This window comes from Bactrocera tryoni, chromosome 1 (assembly GCF_016617805.1).
Source record: "Bactrocera tryoni isolate S06 chromosome 1, CSIRO_BtryS06_freeze2, whole genome shotgun sequence".
Classification (NCBI taxonomy): domain Eukaryota; kingdom Metazoa; phylum Arthropoda; class Insecta; order Diptera; family Tephritidae; genus Bactrocera; species Bactrocera tryoni.
Genome location: NC_052499.1, coordinates 21,107,957 through 21,127,748, shown reverse-complemented (window position 1 = coordinate 21,127,748; position 19,792 = coordinate 21,107,957). Strand labels below are relative to the sequence as shown.

The window sequence follows — 19,792 nt, the reverse complement described above, 5'->3', positions numbered from 1 at the left end:
ATTTAATAATGCTAAATGGTGATATAAATATATATGTAAATTAAGCTTGAAATATTTAGCAAACTTAAACGCCATAAACATATAACTCAAAAATTTGGTTTGAATTTCATTTTACCTGGTACACAGTTGTCAACACAAGTCATTGCCCCTCAAGGTTAATATTGAAGGGTTGGGCCAATTTAGAGACCTCACAAATGCCATAAGTTTGCCAATTTATGCTGTTAGTAAGGAATAATAAATCGGAATTTATTTGCATTGGCTACTGGGCCAATATTTGGTGTTATCTTTACAAGAAATCCTAAAAAAATAGAAAACTGGGTCCTAAATTTTCTGGCTTCAACTGACTGATCCGAACGCTTCAACACATTAAACACAGCCAGAAAGAAAATACTTTGGTAAGCTTTTGAATGTTTAAACATTTCATAGAAGAAGAATTCTGATCTCTAACTGAAGAAGAATCGGAGTTATAACTCAGTTCTTAACCATAAAACAAGAAAAACTTCAAAGCTATAATACCCTTTAGTATAAAACTGACATAACATTTATATTATTATGATTTTTTGATGTTGATGATGACATTTTTATTAGATGTTATGTCAGTTTTATACTATGGTCGTCCGATCTGAACAAATTCTTTGGAGATTCTGATATTACATTGGAAAATAGTTTATTCCAAATTTCTTACAGATATCTCGTCAAATCAAAAAGTTTTCTAAACAAGCATTTAATTCCGATAGCTCAGTTTGTATGGCAGCTATGTGATACAGTAGTCCGATATCTGTGGTTCCGAGAAATGAGTAGCTGCTTGGAGAGAAAATGACGCGTGTCTCAAAAACTATGCATACAAGTATATACATACAGATCGACAGATGAATAGCAAGAGAACTTAACTACACATGTATGTATGTATATCAACTCAGCTCGTCACGATGATATAAATGATCAGAAGTATATATCCTGCTAAATATATAAAACATGGTTTCTTGCTGAATATCATCCAAAATTAGAACAACATTCAAAACTTTTCTCTTTATGAAAAGTGATCTATTTTAATTCGCTCGTGAGCTACTGAGCCGCGTGACACCGAAGTCAAGGTTCTTTCGATTTTAGATCGTAGAAACAGAAATTATTGGCAGAATGGTGGTTAATACCCTTGCCAACAACAACAACATCTATAGGGTCAATTAACCTGGACAGGAGACAAAGAAACAAGTAGTCATGACTTGTAAAACGTAACTTAAGGAAGGTCTACTTTCCCGATACTGGATTTGAAACTCCCTCGTAAGGTTTTATGCACTCTTGAAGCTAATAAAATGTATACGTGCTAAGGCTGCTTATCCTGGGAGTTTTTTAAAAATCGGACTGGAAATTTTTATTCAGAGAACAATAAACGTAACATCTCATTTTCTTTTCCTTGGGTGTAATCTTATGAGATACGATTATTGTATTCAGTTTGTATGTATAACAACCTTGTGGAAAAACTAAAAAACAGCGAGTCGGTTTCCGTGATAACCCATGATATGTACTATGTATACATATAAAGCTTATCATTTTCATACTTGTATATATGCGCATCCATATGTACATATGTATGTACATATGTACTTGTTAAGCTTCGTATATGCCATCTAATGAATTCGAACCCCTTATTTAACCCTTTTAATTGATTTGCAATTTTAATTAATTAATCTCATTGCTAAAACACTCACGACTAAAATATACAAGTGTTGGCTTTAAATTGTTGTTGAGCGATGGCTTTGTCTATATACTGTGTATATTGTATATTATGTGTTGTGTGTGCAACTTTTGCTATATTTAGGTATAGAGTTTTCAAATAATTTTCTGTGTAATATTACATGAACTTGACTTTGAATTTCAAGTTTTATTACATTCTATTGTCGATATGTTTTTGACTTTTACCGTTAAACCATACATGCGACGTATCTGCTAACTTCTAAACCAGTTAATGGGATCTCAAAATGTCGGTGACTGTCTAACTTCTCTCTATACTACGAGTATAGATTCGTCATCAAAAAGGAGATTGTAAAACATATGGTACTTGGAGCCCGTGAACTAAAACTACGTATCACAGCTTCTTTCATGCTCTGCTCTATTTACCTAGCTTTTGAAGAGATGACCCGAAAAACTTTATATTTACCCACTAAATAAACAAACATTTATACCTGAAATCATTCTGCTCAAGTTTGCATAGCAACTTTTCTGGGTTTCTCCTGAGTCTTTTTGTTTCTTTGATGTACTATATTCCTCGGGATGAAATGTTTTTGAAGATCAGAATATATGTAAGTACCATATGGTATCATACCTGAAGTCGCCGAATGTGTGTAGTAAAATATCAAAATATGTTCCGAGTTTCTTTGAAGTCTATTGAATATTTTTTTATAATTTGAGATCATTTAAGTCTTTATTTTTTCTACTTTTCTTATGAAAATCTCCTGAGGATACTCTTAAATTAATTTTTTACCGGTTTTGGTTTAATCTTCATATTTCTTCTTTATTCTTTTTTCTTGAGTCCATTACTTTGATTTAATATTGTGGCAATTATCCATCTTTACTAATTTGACTTAAACAATAGAGATAAAGAGAGTAATATTTGATTGCAGTTAGCTATATTAAAAAGATGGTAAAAGTCATATTTTCGAAAAAAATAATTATTTTACGTACAAATAAATTTGACATGGATTACTGCTTAAGGTAATAACATAATCTCCGAAAAAATTGTTCTGATCGGATTACTATAGCATATAGCTTCCATGTAAACTGAGCACATAGTTACTAAAAGAAATGCACCTGTGAAGGGTATATTAGCTTCGATGTAGCCGAAGTTAACGTTTTTTCTTGTTTCTTTATTCTTTTTTCTTGAGTCCATAACTTAGATTTAATATTGTGGCAATTGCAAATACGTCTCGCTTCCCTCTTCAGCTCTCGGTATCTATCCGATCCCGCACGTGCTGTGACCGTTTGTAACATTGCGAGGTTCTTCAACTGTCCTTTTGCCTTTTGCGAAAACCAATGGTTTCATTTGCAGCTGTACGTAGTTCCTTTATACCGATTTTCTGACGAGTGCTCTCCGAGCAGGGGTGCAAGTCAAGTAGAAAATCGTTGATTGAAGCTTCTCGCCGTCGAATCTTCCTGGTGTTTGTTGATCAATGTACGTTTTGTTGCACAGAGGCGGGTGCGAATCTTGGCACCTGCAACAAGATAGTGGTCCGGAAGTCGATGTTAGGACCTCGGAGCGTACGCATATCTAAATCCTGCAGACGTGTCTTTCGTCTATCACAACATGATCGATCTAGTTGGTAGCTTTTCTATCTGAAAACAGCCAGGTAGCTTGGTGAACTTTCTTATGCGGGAATCTAGTACTACATATGACCATATTTCGGGCTCCGCCGAAATCGATCAGCCTCAACCAATTTGGGGATGTTTCCTCGTGGAGGCTGAACCGTTGCGCCTAAGATACCTTCTTTGCCCACCCTGGCGTTAAAGACGCCAAGCACGATTTTGACATCGTGGTGGGGGCAGCTCTCATAAGTGCGCTCCAAGCATTCATAAAAGGCATCTTTGGTCACATCGTCCTTCTCTTCCGTCGGGGCATGGGCGCAAATCAGCGATATGTTGAAAAACTTCGTTTTGATGCGGATTATGGCTAGACGATCATCCACCAGGGTGAATGCCAGTATCCGGCGACGGAGTCTCTCTCCCACCATGAATCCTACATACAATTTTTCGCTTCTTTATATGGCAACTATAGTAAATGTTACAAGAACCTACTCGTCTCAATTCGTAATCCTTTCTGGCCTCTCCCAAGTAAATAGTAATCAGAGAACTTTCCTCACTAAACTATTACTAACACATGACTCCATCCTCCGACGAACGAGCATCACACCCTATAGAAATACTTACTCAAATATACATTAACTCAATCTAGATTACTTAGCACGATTGTATGTCCCAGCTAAAATATTTGCTACCTAACAACAGCTGTTGGCGTAACACTTAAAATTCTATTATCTGTTTACATACATATGTATGTGCTATATATACATAGATGCGATATCTGTACCTTTGTCTAATCGGTAATGTAAATATCACGGTGTTGAAGTACAAGTTTTACATATGTACATATGTATGTATATCTGTTTTTACTGTATGCTTTATTTGTACACACATACATATTCACGCGTAAATATATTTCGGCTGAGTTTTTAAAACCAAAATAATACTTCTCGACTAACTGTGATACAGATACTTGACATAAGTGCACAAACAAAAGTACATATAGTATGATAAGTACATATGAGCTATAGGTATCAACATATATATCATTGTACTTACATATGTGATTATATGACTAAATCTTAGCTTACTGTTAAATAAGCGAATACAAACGAACTATGTACCTCTCAGCAAATAGTATGGAATCAGTGTATGATATACATACTTATGTAGCTGTACGTAATTATAAGTCAAACGGGATTAAGCGGCAGCCTTTGTTGACAGTCATTAACGAACTTTACTTTGACGCTATAGTGGGACACAAAGTACTTTGCAAACATTTTCATATTTGTTATTGATTAAATGGCGATTATGTGCAGATACTGATAAATCGATTTGATAGCAACGGTATTTATTGATAATGCTGTTAACTGCATGGAACACTGACCTTTCATAATTGCTTCGTAAAATAGTTACGGATTGATTAATAGTACTCACCCAGACCATTAACTGAAGACAATATGTAGATTAATACTAAATTAGAAAAAATTAAAGAATTCAATTCAAGTAAAAAGAGTAAAGAACTATGTATATTATTAGCTTGTTTGAACTGACAGTTAAATTTGTCAGTCAAATCTTGTGGTTAAAGCAATTATAAGCATAAGTGGCATACATTCCAAATTTGCGTAAATAGTTGAATGTATAAAAATGGGTTCACGTTGGATCCCATACAATTTGTCAATTGCTCAAAAAAAGGTATGGTGCAATTACCATATCTAAGTGATAATCTGAGTGATACACAATTAGTTTTTTGCCAGTTATCATTCAAAAAATTAATAAAGCCAACTGCCGAAGACGGATCACTCTTCATCACGATAAAGCGAGCTCTTACTCATAGTTTTACTGATCCACTGTATGGTCTTGATTTGATAAACTTATATGTAGATCAACGTTTTTCGATACCTGATGAGGAGGTTGTTGCGATCTTCCTTAGTCACTTTACGTTTGTGTCAACGTTTTTCCAATCCTCGAAACAGTTGTTAAAGTCAATTTTCGACTATTCACGTCTAATGTTTTCACTTCACCCAAAACGGTTTCCCCGGAGCATTCGTTTGAGTTTGCTGAGTAGCCAGAAGTCACACGGTGCTAAATTTGGCGAAAAACTCACGAAGAATCAATGCAGTATGCGAAGTTATGTTATCGTGGTGCGAACACCAAGAGTTATCGGCCCATAATTCCGGCCTCTTTTTACGAGTAGCTTCACACAGCCGGTCGGAAGGAATTTTGGTGCACGACACCTCGATAATCAAAATATATTTCAAAATGGTTTTCACTGATCCTTCCGATGTTCCAACGATGCCAGGAAGGTTTTTGTCTGGTAATCGTTGATTTTCAAGCACCAATTCCTTCATTTTATTGACGTGTTGGTCATCAGTTGATGTTGATGGCCGTCTAGGACGTAGTTCGTCGTTACCGTGTTCTGTACTCGCGACAAATAATTATCACCAAAGGCCTTTTCCAACATTCTGAACGTTACGGCAACAAAAATTACATTTCGCTCACAAAATTGAATGGAACTTCTTTGTTGAATAATTTCACTCATCGTAGAAATCGTCGAATGCAACTTATGTACCTCAGAAAGAGGTATATTAAACACTAATGATTATTTTAATGTGACATTTGGAACAGATATCACTAGAAATACTAATCTAAAAAAAAATTCGGCGAATGAGTTTTCGCGCGAAATTTAAATTTGACCAAATTTTTTTTTATTATCTGATAGGACAGTATACATATATTCGGATAGATGTACAAGTTCTACCGATTTCGGCAACATAGCACATAGCAGTACCATGGATATTTTTTCACTAACATGTTTGCGATATCTAAGCAACATTCTTTGAACAAATCGACATTGACTGCAAAACCGCAAGACAAAACTTGTAATATGACATGAAATTTTCATTGGCACTCTAGAATTTTATTTTGTCCCGGGTCCAGAAAAAGGACTCTACGTCTCTAATTATTTGGCACCTAATATATTATATAATCATTTAACATACTATGCAAAGTCATTTTCTTCAGAAACTATATTTGCTAGAAAGTCCTAAAGAGACCAAAAACTCGATGCGACTGCAGCTTGCTCTCAGCACGCATTGTAGGGTCTCCAAGGCAACCCGAAATCAAAACGGACATTAAAAACGCATTGGTGCCTGGTGGCACGAGATTTTGACAAATACTAATAAATGACACTGTAGCCGACACGAAAAACATTGATTGACCACCCATCTCCATTAATTTCATAACTTTTAACGTCGGCAACGAAAAAATTTGGTTATACATGTCTTGTTTCACGTATGATTTTGATAGTCATTTGCTTTATTCAGAGCAAATGATTCACGTAATATGTTATGCATACCTTCAACAACTCCCTCCATTGGACTGGATATAGAAAAATGTTTTCTTAATCACTGAATAGACACGTTTTTAACTACGCGCAATTAGAGACTCGAGGCGCAGCTTATTGACAGTACACAGCAGTGCCCCTTGGAGATTTTTTAAGCTTCAACTTGATAATTTGAAAAAAAAATTCTGGTTTTGGCTAGCTTTTCAGGAAAATCGGCCACAGTGCATTGGTTTGATCATATCTACCGTGGATCATCAATATTTTTAAGATATAACAATTGTAAGTTATCTATATTTTTCTGATTCTAATTAGGAAATATTTAATTATAACAATTAACAAATCTATTATGAATGATGAAACACATAGTTTTATAGGAAATTTACTGCTCTATAAAAATAGTCACTATGAATTTCAACTGTTAAACATCAATGCATATTTGGATCAAAAAAAATTTATTTGGGTTCGTACGTAAAAAAGGTTCTAGACATCTCTAAGAAAGAAAAATCGATTCATAATAATTTTCATTGAGTTATAAAATTCATAAGAAATGAAAAATTTTCCCAAAAATAGTCAAATTTCAACTGTTAATATCTTTTAAACGGTTGGGTTTACGAAAAAATCATAAGAGACCACATTTTAGAGCATTCAATTTCCTACAAAACCTAATTAACAAGCTATTTTTTCAAGTAGTTGGAAACGAGATATAAATTATTCTATCTGGTAATAAGAAAAAATAGAAAACCGTTAGGCGGAGGACCTTCCCGTTACAATTGAAAAAAGAAAAAAAAAATTCTTTTGAATCACCCTAATATACATTCCTATGTATATAAGTATATATTTTATACATGAAAGCTCAGGCATATGTATGTATATAATACTTGTATACACATGCGAATAGAGCTTTGAGTCAAATTAATTAATAAGTACAATTGAATTGCTTAATTTGCTAATATTCAATTAAAAATGTCACTAAAGTCAAGGCGGTTCGTTTTGAACACGCAAAAGCCGCCTTCGATTCGCCACATCGCTGCTTGCTATGTTTGATATGTGTGAGCAGAGCTTTCTCTTCACAAAAGATGTACTTATGTACATATACATAAGTGTAACTACAATTTTTTCAGTTTAACACCATACAACAGAGTATATGTATGCCTAATTAAAGTGGCTTAACTGTTCTATTGTGCTATTATATGTTTCATAACGATTTATTTGGTTGTGGCAGTTGTTTGTTCGATTCGAGCTTGGTAAACGGACAATTGGTAAAAATGTATGTGACATATTACTATATATTTGTCAGGATTTAAAATTAAATAAGTTCAAGATCGTGGTCGAACCTTATTTCTTTTTAGGAAGCTGGTAAATCTTTTCTTTTTAAGCGAGTTTATAGCAAGGCATTAGCTCATGGATTTGGTTTATCCCAGAGTTTAAGTACACACTTCTTTCGCTGTTATTTACTTCTTTTTTACCATGAGAATACCAAGATCTTCTCGCACTTGCCAACGATTCGTCAAACTCTTCGGACATCTTTTTTCCTTTTAAGACCTGAACCAAATATGATAAGAATATTTTTTGTGGTTTATTGTGATTGTAGGGGTGACGACATTTCAAAGCGAACGTGCTGTCCACAAATCCGTAATCCGCTGTGCATCGCTTGTGGGAGTCGAGCTAGAACTTCTCGAAGTACTGGCTCTGGGACGAGTTTTGTAACCAGGAGCCAAGAAGTTAAGTTGAACCGTTGCGCCGCTGTACTTCATCGTCCTTTGACTAGATTCAGTCGGTATTGGAGTAAGCCTAACTTGTCTTTTCGTTGAACATCTTCTTCGGAGCAACAGCGGCTGTACATTATCCAACAATTGTCGCACAAGTCCATTCCACCAATACAGGTGTTGTAATTTATGACTGCTGCTGTCCTAGCTTCGTCTATTTTTTGCTTTTATTTTTTACAACACCGTTAGCAGGCATCCGTAGAAAAGCTCCCTGAACCATGAACACCATTGTGACGGCCTTTGTATCCATCCATTTTACGATACACAGATTCTTACCGCCTATTTTTTCATCCAACTGTCCTCTTCCTAACACCTTGTCGTTTTTCATTTTCTTCGATACTTGTCCAATCCTACTAGACATTGCAGTTCCAGTTAGAAAAACTTAGCCATTTCTTTGCAGTAATAGTTCTGTCAGCTGCAGACTCGTAAAAAGTCTATTTGTGTACAAGACGCAGCAACCGGTTATGGTCCGACAGAGTTTTCCACGACATCCGCTCCCAGAACTAGACTTTTCAAGATTTATTTTGGAACAGTAAGTTCTTCAGGTCAAGCGGATTTGGCTTAGCTGGCATATATTGACGGAGCAACTGTCAAATGCGAGTGTTCTAGCCTAGGAAAAAGAAATATTTTCGAATCCGTTTCGGAGTATTTTCTTGAATGAGTTGGTCAAATTGGATCACATGGTATTTTTCGAACACATATACATACATATATGTAGGTATGTAAGTATGTCAACATTCAGCGATCGGTCTTGTGTTCCACACCACAAATAATGTTTGTATGTATGTACGAGTTACATAATTAGTGCATGTGGCTTCTGTCACTTGTTTTAATTGTTCTGAAATGGTCATCTAATTTACAATGATTGGCCCAATTTATGGGCGTTGTAAGTGTTTCGAATATTTTTTTCATATGCCTACGTACATATTTATCTGCATTCAAGAATGTGTGTTTGTAAGCAAGCTTGTTTAATTTACGCACTCAATTACTACAGTCATCACTGACAGACAATCGACGTCAAATAACGGCATTGCACTGCCACTATTGCTAAATTCTACGGTTGTTTTTGTTTTAGTCTTTAGCCATTCAGCTTCTTTTCATTCTACAGACAATTGAAAAGTGAAGACAGCCACAAATATGGTATGTGGACTGAATTGCTGTGGTCTCAATAATTGAAAAATTATTGTTTATTAATATGTTGACATACAAATTGCCATTTTGAAATATTACCATAATAAGTGTAAATAAATTGCGTTTAATATGTCACAACACAGTTATCTTCTTGATCATGATATAGTTGGAAGCGAGATATATTTTTCAATCTGATAATAAGATAAAATACTGTATGTAGGAGGACCTTCCCGTTACAATTAAAAACTCATGTTTGGAGAGGCTTTCTTAGAGGTATGTACATTTATGTATTGAAAAGTTAAATTGTGGATTTCAAAATTCGATTTTTATGGCTGACTGTTGTTGCATTCCATGAAAAACATTACCGAAACAGTTTCGAGGTATGCTGCCGACTTGACAGTCTCGGAATGAAATTCCCGAGCCGTTAGTGTTACGTAGACTCAACTGTTGTAGTAATAGTGACGTTTTGGCGAGGTACCAAATTTTAGCCGGTTAAAAGCCGGTCTCCATGGGTTCGGCGTGTGTGATTATGTATTACTATAACGAAACTATTGAGAATTCTTCAATATCTAAGCAAATATTAGACATGCGGTGGCTAGTTATATTCGATAGAAGTTTTGAGGTCTAAATTTTTTGAATTTTATTCTAAGCTGCTTCAACTTCGGAATTGTGATTCCATTTACTAAAGGCAGTACCAAAATCTTTTCAACACGAGAGATCTATGACTTCAACGAACCCTTTCCTTTCGGGTCGTTTGATCAATAATCGGCCCCTTAAATAATCGTAGTTACTGCTTATGAGTTTTATGCATTATAGAGGTCTCCTTTTTGGAATGTAGAACCATTTCTTTGTAAGTAACATACTTACAAATAAATATATACGAAACAATTGAAGTATCTCAATGTAATATGAGACTCAAATTTAAGGAGCACCTGACGTAAAGCATATTAGATCTATAACGCGTTGTCAATGTCATTGTTAACAAATAGGAACGTGCTTTCCTGCCGATCTCCTCTTATCGCAAAGTAGTAGCATTTTATGCGACTCCAATATGGATCTTGGCTGTAGATGTTAAATTATATGATAGATCCATAAACATATTGCCTAGAATTTATGTAACACGAGTAATAATTGTTATCTGAACTATATTAACCGACGCTGTAAAGTATTAGTTATTATGCCGCCCGTTGATATCGAAAGAGTAAATAATATAAGCCATAGGCGGCAAATATTGGATAAAGACAGTAGAGAGAAGTGTAAAAAAATGAGTCAGCAAAGGTGGCAAACCTCATCCACTAATAAAATAGCGCGCAGCCAAGCATGAAGAACTCTGGATTTCTACTTGACCCAAATACTAATTAGACATGGGGTTTCCTCGGATAAAAAAAGCGTTTTTTCAACATTTTTTTTCTCATATAAAAAATGAAATATTTTATTAGAACTTTTTGTTGTTACAAACATACACTATTAGCAAAAAAATTCTGAAATTTTTGGAAAAAAATATTTTAAACTCGGCCGTTGCGACGCTATTTCCGATGAGCTCTCGGAAAAAAGATGCGATGATAACTCCTTACAAGATCATCTTAAGTGAAAAAAATACGTATTTTATTTAAAACCTTAACTTAGAACTTGAACGAAAGATTGAAGAACGAAGAAAGAAAATTGGATTTTCCGGAGACATTTTTACAAAAAAATTAAAATTTCGGTAAAAATCTCGTAATATTATTTTAAACAGTTATTACCGAAAAAGAAAATCGTTTGTCCAAGAATTAAGAATAGTATCTCAAAGACCTGTTCAAAATTTCATGATGATCGGTTGAGTTGTTCTCGAAAAATCTTGCCAACCGACTACAAAAATAAAGTTTTGAGAAAAACGCGTTTAAAGACGGCGCACTTAGCCTAGCTAACCTCGAGCGCAAAAGTTCTCAAGGCTGTATCTCCGAAACTATTACTCGGATCAACTAAGGAAAATATTGTAGAGGTGTTGTAGAATTTAATAACGCAATAGAGATATAAATTTTTTGAAATCCGTGAGCCCATGTAACCCCTCAAACACGGCTTAGCAGCCAAGCTTAAGCTCAAGGATTGTGATGGTACTACGATATTGGTGTTGAACTCGTTATTTAGTTGGTATATTATTTTCTTTAAATCTACACATTTTTACTTATACTCAGAGCAATTCAAAAAAGAATATATTTTTTGCTTGGTACTTCTCGTTATAATTATGAGCTCATACTGTAGGAGACTTTCCTATAGGTGTCTCTCAACTAATTTTTCAAAGCACCAAGCGAAAAAATATTCTTTTTTTACGCATCCTAATATACAAGGTCTGTCGCAAAAGAAACAGAACTTTTTAAATATAACTGTTTCTGGTGGCGCCACCTATTGGTGGGCATATGAAATAAAAAGTTTGATCTCTTGTTGACATTTCGTAAAAATTTTAAGACAATTGGATAACTACAATCGATGTTATCGATCAAAAAGTGACAGCAGCTTTTGGTCATCGGTCGTAAAATGCATTTTGAACAAAGAGCAAATATTAAATTTTGTTTTAAACTTGGGAAAACGTTTACTGAAATATTTCAAATGATGAAAAAAGTTTATCGTGATCAGTGCCTATCCCGTAGTAATGTGCATGAGTGGTTTAAGCGATTCCAAGAAGGTCGTGAGGACCTCTGTGACGATCAGAAGTCGGGCCAAAATCAAAAAAGAAGTCAAAAATAAAGACAATGCTGATTTGTTTTTACGATTCCGAGGGTATTGTACACCGAGAGTTCGTCCCACCTGGCCAAACGATTAATGCTGTGTTTTACCTTGGTGTTATGTAGCATTTTTTGTCACGCATTCGTCGTGCTCGACCACAATACCGTGAGGCAGGGTCCTCCTGTTGCACGATAATGCGCCGTGTCATCGGTCGACGCTTGTCACTGATTTTTGACAAAAAACTCCATATAAACCATTAATCACTCACTGCACCTGATCTGGCACCCTGTGATTTTTACCTATTTGGAAAACTTCATTTGCCCATGAAAGGACACTGGTTTCAGGACATTTCAGCTATCCAAAAGGCGACGACCGATATTCTCAAGAGCATTCCGAAAAATTACCTTAAACACTCATTATTTGAAATGCTAATTGACCGGGCTAAACGCTGTATCGAAGCACAAGGAAACTACTTTGAATAAAAAAATATAACTTTTGAAAAATATTAATTTTTTGTTGTTTTTTTTAACAGTCCTGTTTCTTTTGCGACAGACCTTGTATACGTATGTACATATATGTATATGCATATGTATTATCAGTCTGTTAATAAAACATTGCAGTCCGAATAGTAGTTAATACCTTGAAGTTAGAGATTTCGCTACTACTAAGTATGCCAAGCTTCATAAACCAGCGTTTTTGCCAAAGCTGTGTCTAGGTATTGTATTCATGTAATATATAATATAAACATATACGTATGTGCATACATATGAGATATACTATACATAGTATGTAAACACTTATCGTATGCTTGTACGTTATAAGAGTTACAATCGAATTTGTTGAAAGTCGTAATTAAATTTTTATAATTTAATTTCGAGGTCATTTACTCAATTTACACGAGTAACGGCAATTAGAATTATGCACAAGGGCATTACTGATTATATTGCTAGAGAATGCTGTGTACTTTCAGTATCATGAATTATTTGCATAAAATAATAAAAGAGATAGTGGTGATGAGCTTCTCTGTGGGACTAGTCGTTTCAGAGATAAAATTTTTTTCCAATATTTCAGTAAAATATAAAATATAGTAATATTAGTGTGAAATTAAAATAAGATAATAATAAAATAAAAATAAACAAGAAAAAACGTTAACTTCGGCTGCACCGAAGCTAATATACCCTTCACAGGAGTATTTCTTTTAGTAACTATGTGTTCAGTTTGTATGGAAGCTATATGCTATAGTAAGTGAACAATTTCTTCGGAGACTGCATTGTTGCCCTAAAAAAGAACCTGTGCCAACTTTTGTGAAGATACATTGTCAAATGTGAAAGCTTTCCATACAAGAACTTGATTCCGATCGTTCAGTTTGTATGGCAGCTATATGTTATAGTGGTCCGATATCAGCAGTTCCGACAAATGAGCAGCTTCTTGAAGAGAAAATGACGTTTGCAAATTGCAAAACGATATCTTAAAAACTGAGGGACTAGTTCGTATATATACAGAAAGATCGACTCAGCTCAACATACTGATCACTCATATACATATATACTTTATAGGGTCTCCGACGCTTCCTTCTGGGTGTTACAAACTTCGTGACAAACTTAATATACCCTGTTCAGCTGTTAATAAAGCTATAATTCCAATAACCGATATATAATATAATCATTGACAAATATTCGTTCGAGAGTGAATTTTACTGTTACCCTTGAAAAGAGAGTTGTAATAGTATTGCCTCCGTTGCCTCTACCATTTGCGCGTTCAAGCTAATGGTACATTCTAAGTGCAGACAAGTCGCTATGCACTTCGTCCTTCCTTCCTTGGCTTTTACTTCTCTTGCCCACCTATGGGTTTTAGGTCGATGGAAATTTTCGCTGGAGCATCCACTTCCATTCGAACGACAAAGACCTGGCCAGCGCTTTTGGTGATTTTTTATACGCTTAACTATATCCATGTCGGCGTATATCCCACATAGTTCGTGATTGCATCTTCTTTGATACTCATGGCTCACGTGGACGGCCCTAAAGATCTTACGAAGAACTGCTCTCTCAAATTCTCTCAAATGCTTCAACTACTTTCTCATCTCGGGTTGTAATCGTCCATGTTTATGCGCCATATAATAAGACGCGAATAATAAGAGTTTTATAATGTGGAATTTTTATTCATCCAGAGAGGGATCTGCATCTCTATTGTCTACCGGAGGTAGAGAGGTTTACTGTTTAAGGTTCGTGTGACGTTTTGCGCACGAACAGGAAAGAAAACAAAGAGAATGTAAGATGGCGTCATAACACTCGTCATCTCACCATCAGAATGATAATCGTCCAAATAAGAACAACGATCGCACTGGAGTGCAATCAAAGTAACAGCGTTAATTACCTTATTCCGGCGATTGAGCGCCTAAAACCTTCCTTAGCGTACACCCTTACCTCCAAAATAGAGACCTGTTTACTAACTTGAGTTTTTCAAACTAAACCAAACGAATGGCTGATAAGAAGTGTTTTCGGTGGATGGACTCTTTGTAAGTTCGCTTGCATCAACATTTGAAACGAATAAGCTAATAAGACAATCCATTGAAAGCCTCTTATACTTAATTTAGATATTTTAATAGTCAGGAAGTTATTATATAATAAAGTACTTCAGAAATAAAATCTCAAGAGTAAGACACCAGTGACCGAACTGATCTTAGAAGAATTAGTAATTCCGTTGGGGCTTTCTGAATTTCTCACAATCTCTCACTTATAGTGAAAGTTCTAATTTTTGCACTGAAGCTAGCATCTAAGAGAGAGATCGGATGAAGTTACAAGTTTTTTAAAATAGATAGCGTTTACACTGACAAGAAGTTGCAAGTGTTACCTTCTTATCTTCCTTTATAATGTGAATTCTTAACGTATACGGTATAGGATCGTCGCTTATACAAGTGACTTTCCATTGTCTTGTCTAATTTCCAGCTTATGAAGCTCTTGTGAAGACTCTTGGTATAAATTCATATAACATGATACCTTCAATTCATTCGAAATCCCTTAAAGTTAGACAGAAGCCGTCTAACTTTAAAATAACTTCAAGGGCTGAACACAAATAGTAGATGAAGATTAAGAAGCATATTATCAAGGATTTAACTTCATTTAAAATGAGGATTCGACAGTTTTATTCAGAGACCCAAACCGACTATCATGTTTTGACAAAATAGGGCGCTGAAATTTGCTTCTCCAACATCGCGGTGTAAATATATACTTTTATATCATTTTATATCTCATAATCATTAAAATATGCCATTAACAGAATCATATAAACCTATTTGGTATCGCCTCAAAGTAAAAATAGCCGACCTATTAAATAGTAGACTTAGAACGTCCCATAGTATAAGATCATTCAGGTTTATGTCTGGGCTTTTATAAGAATTAATCATTTGTTTCCATACTGATTTCTTATCGAAATTGAATTCAATCAACACATCATGGATTCCTTGTATGACTTTTGCGTATAAATTAGAAATTTAGCTCGTTTACACTCCCATAAATACAATAAAATCACAAATCGATTTGAAAAGCAAATAAATATTTAGTTCAGCTATTAAGTGCTCAACATTATAATTGTTTGCATTTGATAAACACATTTCTCATAAAGATATAGAAATATGTACTATAAAAGCATAACGGCAGGTACAGTCGTCTGCCATACGCCACTTTTCTGCTTGTTGAACTAGAGCACCGCTCTCTTGTAAAAAAAATTGCAAGTGAAAGCAATGAGAGTGTATGCAGAGTACCGCTTCAAAGTGGCATAACCACTTTGTACTGATTATGGCAGTTTATTGGACTTATACCAGTCGCTTGTTGGATACGCAACGCTTCAAAGATACAGCAAATGAAGGCTGATTGAAAAATAATAATTACTTCTTCACTTTTTAATTACAAACAATAGGCTAAGTGCCAGCGAACCAGAACAAATATTGCACAAATATTTTAATAAAAATTTTTCATACTCGCTAACCTCATAATAGTATATGATAGATATAAGATGTACAGGGTGATCCATTTAAAGGTTCCCTAATTTTTTAAAGAAAAACACAGAAACTTCAAATTTAATGGGGACTGTTTATTAGCATTTGACAGAACATTCTTTGGCAATTATTTTTTTGAAGATTATCTCTTTCATATGTTGGCTGCGGCTACGTCTCAGGTGGTCCATCCATTGAGTCCAATTTTCATTGACTCATTCAAGCATTTAGACTGGTAACTGATGAATGACTCGCTTGATGTTTTGCTCCAAGGGCTGAACCGAAGCGTGATTGTGAGCATAGACTATACATATCCTCACAGGAAGAAGTCTAATGATGTGATGTCACATAATCTTGGTGGCCACTCCACCAGCCCAAAACGTGAAATTATCTGCTTATCGAAGTATGTATTCTTATAATAAATCCACCTAACCTGGGAAGTGGCGCCATCTTGTTGAGACCAAGTGGAACCGAGATCACGAGCTTTAATTTCAGGTATCAAATAGTCGATTATCATGGCGCGAGAACGGTCCCCATTGACGGTTACGTTCTCATCGACATCATTTTTGAAGAAATATGGACCGATGATTCCACCGGCCCCCAAACAATACCAAACCGTTTTTTTTCTAAATTAGGTCCTGAATCTCTTTAGGTTGCTCTTCCAATTGCGGCAATTTCGAATATTTACATACCTACCGATCCATAAATGAGTCTCATCGCTAAACAAAATTTGGCTCGAAAAAGTCGGATCTTCTTGGAACCTTCCATAGCTTAGTCCGAGTTGCTGCGTACGGCGCCGGTTCGACTCTCCACGGTCTTCTTGTACACTCTCAGCTACGGCTGCTATATTTTCTTCACTTTTCGGTCGAATATTATCCAATAATGAATGCTGGATCTCAAGATGGTTGATGGTGGCGAATACTACTACGCTCAGTAGGCCGATTACGTTAACCATAAGTTGAGCAAAGTGCGCGTAACACATTCTTTACAGAACGTCAATTTTCTTAATAAAGTTGAATGATTTATAAACGTTGTTCTGGCATAAGTTTTTCAATGATAAAATGCCAAACGACACTGAACAAAAATAACATGACAGTTTGACAGCTTTTCAAATAGGAGAATCGTTGGGTATGATACATAGAGACTCGTTAAATCGTATAATGACTATTTTTCGCATTCTCAATAAGAAAAAAATTTAATTCAGATTTTTTATCAATATATAATCATACATGAGTGTACACACATATTTAATATCATATAATTACTGAATTATTGAAATAAAATGAAAAAAGTTTAGCAAACTTTAACTCACTTCAGTGCAAACTAACCGTAACCACAAATAATAATTTTTTCCAATGCAAATTTCAAGTTAACCGCATTAGCGGTATACTTAAGTGAATGGAAAATCAGTAACTGGTTAGACAGAGTACCTAACTATTTATATATAAATATATTCTTTTTTGCATTACAATAGTAAACAGTTAGTTAAGTTAAATAGTGAATGCGAGTTACTTGAATTCATCACAATTTAATATTCGCTCAGACCTAGAGACAAAGGAAAGTAATGCATAAATAAGAGATTTAAAGTTTTTGAAGGAGAGCTTCCCACATAAGCGTACATATGTAATTATCATTAATTATACATTATGGGTGACAATCACAACGACTGAATAACTATACAGATCTTAGCATAACAAATTATATAACTAGAAACGAGAGTTAAATAAAAGCATTAGTGTAGATGAAGCGCGCATTAGTAATGTATAATTAGTAATAATGAATTAAAAAGTGGATTCAAAAGGTACATTGCGGTCCATTCGCAACTTTGGAAAGTATTGTCTAGCTAGCATGATTTGTAATGCTGACTACGCGCAAACTTTAAATAGACAATGTTAAATTGTAATAATTTTCGTAACTGAAATTTCTTTCGATTTTCATATTTTTTTTGTTTTTCTTCGGTGACAACTCGCAGATTTTACAGTAAAAATTAATTAAGACAGACTCCACTGTGTTTCCAATTAATATAGTAACAACTTAACTAAATTTTCACAATAGCGCCTAAAAGCATGCAAGGCATTTCTAACAAAGTTCGCCAATTTTCAAATAAATGGTATTGACTCAACGTTTTTCTCATAACCAGAACACAGTATATTAAGTTTGCCATGACGGTTGTAACAACGAGAAGTAAGGACCGGCGACCCTATGAAATATATACAGTAAACAGGGTGTTCCAAAATTAAGGCCGCCATTTCAATTAATTTTCATAGTTAACGAAGTTAGAGCACTATTTTGTATGAAATTTTCGAACTGCGGCCGTTAAACTTTCATTATTTTTGAAATATTGTTCATTAATGAAGAAATGTTGTTCTGTGGCGTAACGCTCCATTTTTACTAAGCCGGAGCTGTCAGCTGTCGATCGGTTTTTGTTTTTTGTTTTAGAGCTGTCAACACTTTACTGCCACAAATGGTGGCAATTTTAAATCTTGCGTTATTTTGTATTTATTTCTAATCTTGCGCTAATTTTGAGACACCCTTTATAAATGACAAGCATGCCAAGCTGAGTCGATTTAGCGATGTGCATCATCCGTCTGCCTGTCTATGTATACGCGAACTAGTCCCTCAGTTTTGAGATATCGATCTGAAATTTTGCTCATGACCCACTCTCCCCAAGAAGCTGCTTATTTGTCGGAACCACCGATATCGGGCCACTTTACCATAAAGCCACAATACAAACTGAACGATCGGATCGGATCAAGTACTTGTAAAAAGGGCGTTTTTATCCAGATGCTAGCGGATATAGTCTAACTTGACACTGATACTTGCTCTCAGTTTGTCAGCATATTTTGAGAACTAACAAATAATCCATTTTTCAACTTTTCCATACCAAGCTTCCGAAATTGTTTATAAATGTAACTAAGAAGAAATCTTTTCACGTCCAATGTTTTGAAAAATTTGTTTATCATTTATTATTCATTATTCATTTCTTCTTTTCGCCATTTTGGCGCCAATTCGAGATACAAAGTGCAGCCCTGACCTTCTCCACCTGATTTCTCAAACGCAGTGGAGATCTTACTCTTCTTCTGCTTCCACCGGCGGATACTGTATCGAAAACTTTCAACGCCGGAGCGTTCTCTCCCATCCGGACAACATGACCTAGCCGGCGTAGCCGCTGCCTCTTGATATTCTGAGCTATGACAATGTTTCCGTATAATTCATTCAGCTCATTGTTCTGCCAACTGCGGTATTCGCCGTTGCCAATGAGCAAAGGACAATAAATTTTACGCAAAACCTTTATCTTGAACATTCCTAAGGCCGACTGATCAGAGTGGGGCATCGGGTTCCACCATACCATCTCAGATGTTACACTTTCACTGCCGTTCAGCAGGCTGGAGAAGTGTTCCCTGTCGTATCTTTTCGAGCATTACCTTTGTCGGCCAGCTTTTCAAGTTCTTTGTACTCCCGCATTAAGGCCTCTCCTTTTTTGTCTGCATATGCATCTTATTTCCCTCTTAAACTCCCGGTATCTATCCGTTCGTATTGTGGTCGATCGCAACATTGCGA

The 19,792-nt window shown here is 35.3% G+C and overlaps 1 protein-coding gene across 4 annotated transcripts in view; it reads left to right on the top strand.

The window, feature by feature from the left end:
* LOC120782557 (organic cation transporter protein) overlaps positions 1-19,792 on the top strand; it is a 35,508-nt gene that overhangs the window by 13,066 nt on the left and 2,650 nt on the right. The gene's annotated exons all lie outside the window — the stretch shown is intronic.